Raw genomic sequence first — 4412 nt, 5'->3', positions numbered from 1 at the left:
GCATCCTATCATTCTAGTATTCGAACGAATTCAGTATGGTGTATTTCAAATATACTCCAAACGAAGCAAACATTGTCCCTTTTTTTGCAATTGCAAAATTTGCAATTGCTAATTTTTGAATATCAGCAGAATACTAGGAATTCTCAAATTGCAAATCGAGCATCCTATCATTCTAGTATTCGAACGAATTGAGTATAGTGTATTTCAAATATACTCCAAACGAAGCAAATATTGTCCCTTTTCTTGCAATTGCAATTGCAAAATTTGCAATTTATCAGCAGAATACTAGTAATTCTCAAATTGCAAATCGAGCATCCTATCATTCTAGTATTCGAACGAATTCAGTATGGTGTATTTCAAATATACTCCAAACGAAGCAAACATTGTCCCTTTTTTTGCAATTGCAAAATTTGCAATTGCTAATTTTTGAATATCAGCAGAATACTAGGAATTCTCAAATTGCAAATCGAGCATCCTATCATTCTAGTATTCGAACGAATTGAGTATAGTGTATTTCAAATATACTCCAAACGAAGCAAATATTGTCCCTTTTCTTGCAATTGCAATTGCAAAATTTGCAATTTATCAGCAGAATACTAGTAATTCTCAAATTGCAAATCGAGCATCCTATCATTCTAGTATTCGAACGAATTCAGTATGGTGTATTTCAAATATACTCCAAACGAAGCAAACATTGTCCCTTTTTTTGCAATTGCAAAATTTGCAATTGCTAATTTTTGAATATCAGCAGAATACTAGGAATTCTCAAATTGCAAATCGAGCATCCTATCATTCTAGTATTCGAACGAATTGAGTATAGTGTATTTCAAATATACTCCAAACGAAGCAAATATTGTCCCTTTTCTTGCAATTGCAATTGCAAAATTTGCAATTTATCAGCAGAATACTAGTAATTCTCAAATTGCAAATCGAGCATCCTATCATTCTAGTATTCGAACGAATTGAGTATGGTGTACTATTTCAAATATACTCCAAACGAAGCAAATATTGTCCTTTTTTTTTTCACGACCATTCCAAGAACAGAGATTGCGCAACACCACACACGGGTGCGGACAGAAGTGAGTGCCTTCTAACATTTTCGGGTGCTGACAAATGGAAACTGGCTACTGTGGCCCGATATGCGTGCTGGAAGTGGGCGTGCCAGTGCGCTTTCTCGTAGACGAATATTGTTTCATTGTGTTCGACAGGGAAGGCGTGGCTGCAGATGGGACGAAACAATGTGCCCAGTTTACTTGTGTCCTTCTTGAGCCAACAAATCGCCTGCAGTATTTTGAGATAAAATAAAAATTAAGAAGCATTGCAGAATCTGCATTGGAGTAATGCGAAAGCACGAATGCTACCGTTGGTTGCTTCTGGTTGCTTCTAGTTGCTTCTAGTTGCTTAATTCACTTCTTGTTTACTCATTTTAGTTTGGTACTTTCAAATTTTGTGCCAATCTCTTCCTATGCCCTTTTTTGGCTCTACTTCCGATTGCTTGACGTCACATCCTCTACGTCGCATTAATTCACTTCTTGTTTACCTATTTTCGGCGGTGGTCAATGGAAACGGAATACCCAAGACCACGGCCTCGTCACGCACCCGCGACACAGACACTGCTGAAGAGGTTGCAATAGCGCTCGCTTGCGTTGGTACATAGGCAAACGTGGTTATTAGCGACAGCAAAACTGCTGTTTGGAATTTCGGAAAAGTGAGGATCTCGGAGGAAGCCAAGCGCACCCTCTTAGCAAACCCTATCAATACTGTTAGTTACTCTATTCTGTTGAAAAAGCTTGAACACTACGGATTCCTCGGGTCTACACTTGACTTTTTTGCTAGTTATCTCTCAAACAGGAAGCAATACGTTTATCTTGATGGTTTTTCCTCCCCCCTTCAAACAGTTGAAACAGGCGTTCCCCAAGGTTCTGTTCTAGGCCCTATTTTGTTCTCTTTATATATTAATGATTTCCCTCAGATTTTATCTTCATCTAAGGCTGTTATATACGCTGATGACACAGCAGTAATATTTTCAGGCAAGTTACTTTTAGAATTGGAAGCAGTAATTAATTCCGAAGCATGTCGAATAAACGAATGGTTTAACTGCAATAAACTCACGCTAAATAAATCAAAAACAAAATTTGTTCTATTTCGTCCCAGAAATAAGTTCTTCAATTCTTCTAGCCTCAATATTTTAATTGATGGAGCAGCCTTGGATGAGACAGAACCAATAAAATATTTAGGTATTACAATTGACAACCAGTTGAACTTTAAAGAACACATTACAAATCTGTGTTCGAAACTTGCTTCCGCTTGTTATATTCTTTTTCGAACACGATTATATTTCTGTACCCGTATATTAAAAATGGTTTACTTTGCCATATTTCATTCACACCTTATCTATTGCAGCGAGTCTTGGGCATTCACATTTAAGACATACTTAGATCCCATCATTCGTCTTCTAAAAAGAGCCGTACGCATAATGACCTTCTCGCACTGGCATTCATCTACACCTTTATTGTTCTCAGAGCTACATATGCTATTGGCCCAACATTTTTTTGCAATTTCTATAGTTATTGAAATAAAATGATTGATTGATTGATTGATTGATTGAATCGAAGAATAGCCATTATATGGATACCTGCACACGAATCTGTCCCTGGTAACGAGGCTGCACACGAACTCACCCGAGCTCACTACCACCGGGCGGCTGTGGAATAGCCCGATTGCAAAGGAATAAAAGATTGCATCATGACATATCATGAAATTACCGAGCACAGTTAGCTAATAGAAGGAGCTACGCGCCCCCTGATAGGTCTCTCTCCAACAATGAAGCGCGCATTTGGAGGCGTTTAGAAGCTGAAAATTACATCTGTCCAGTTTGGGTCTTCCTGACACAAACCGGAGATGAAAACGATTCGAATGCAAAAACTGTAGTCTTTTTCCGTCCATTAACGGCTATGACTGACACGATAAGTTTTGAAGCGCTGAGGTCTATACGCCGCTAGCATATACAGGTACACTATACGCCGCCGCTGGCGAGTAAGTGTGGCGTACGATTGCTCGTCTTGTGCGAACAGGATTTCGGACAATAAGTAACGAATATTTGTGCGAATATTCGATTCGTATCCCCTTCGATTCTGTGAGTATATTCGATTCGGTTTTCAGCTGCACAGTTCGTGTATAATTTTGTGTGAAAAGAAAAGAAAAAAGAAACACTATTCGCTCGACCCCAGCACATACATGCACGCACTTCAGGAGTGCGCCTCAATCACAGCCACGGATGATAGAGACCGCACTGCGCACATAACGATCACGATCAAAGTTTCCGTCCTAGTGCACGAGAGCGGTCTGCTCTAGCAATACGATCTAGAGAAGCAAGGTGCCGTAAGCGCGTTTCGATTGCAGTAGCACTGCAATACCCGCATTGTGAGCAAACACCATTGAAGGCCGCCGGGGAACAAAACATCGCGGCCTGCATCTATGGCGGTGCTCCCCCCTGACATTCTCAGCCTCTGCGGGAGAGTTGATTCGCGCGCCTTTTCTGTTGGACATTTATTTATTTATTTATTTATTTATTTATTTATTTATTTATTTATTTATTTATTTATTTACTTAATACTGCCAGCGTATGAATAAAGGTCCTTGGCAGGAGCGGGTATCAGATAAAATACGCGTTGCAGGGAAAAACTAACAAACAAGGCAATAATGTAGAAGGAAAAGCAATAATATGACGCCAACAAACATGCGTGGAGACAGAAAGTCGTTGAGCAACAACGCAAAGTGTGCTGCGCAGCTTACACAGAGCCAGACACGCCCAATGTACACATTGATAATGACGTTGCAATAATATAACACAGGCACCGAGAGGCGTGAAATCATGAATAGCCAGTGTCACCAAGTGGAGCGCCTTTTCAAGAAACATTAATGTGGACGTATGCGCAAGAAGCAAATGCAGAAATCAATTGGATTGCCAACACAAGGTAAATAATGGCAGATAGCGCAAGCCTAAAAGCGAAAAGAAAGGAAAATGCACAGGTAAGTATAGAACGAAGTTTGTAAATAAAATGTTCTTAAAGCATCTTCAAAAAACATTCGAGTGTTGGACACTTCTTGACATTGCGCCTCGGGCCATTCCATTCTTGAACGGTTCGTGGGAAGAAGTGGAGAGAGAGAGAGAGAGAGAGAGAGAGAGAGAGAGAGAGAGAGAGAGAGAGAGAGAGAGAGAGAGAGAGAGAGAGAGAGAGAGAGAGAGAGAGAGAGAGAGAGAGAGAGAAAACTGGCGAAAGTGCGGTGGCGTATCCAAGGGAATTTCCACAGGCGATTAGGAGAAAAGACAGGCGCCCAGCGAGAATGTAAAAAAGTGCAACAATGTAGAACGAAAAAATATATACATAAGTCAGGCTCTCCCGTTGCGC

The sequence above is a fragment of the Amblyomma maculatum genome, chromosome 3 (assembly GCF_055883805.1).
Source record: "Amblyomma maculatum isolate TAMU_Amacu chromosome 3, ASM5588380v1, whole genome shotgun sequence".
In the NCBI taxonomy this organism is placed as follows: Eukaryota; Metazoa; Arthropoda; class Arachnida; order Ixodida; family Ixodidae; genus Amblyomma; species Amblyomma maculatum.
The sequence above is the reverse complement of the archived record's forward strand: the minus strand, read 5'-3'. Positions refer to the sequence as shown.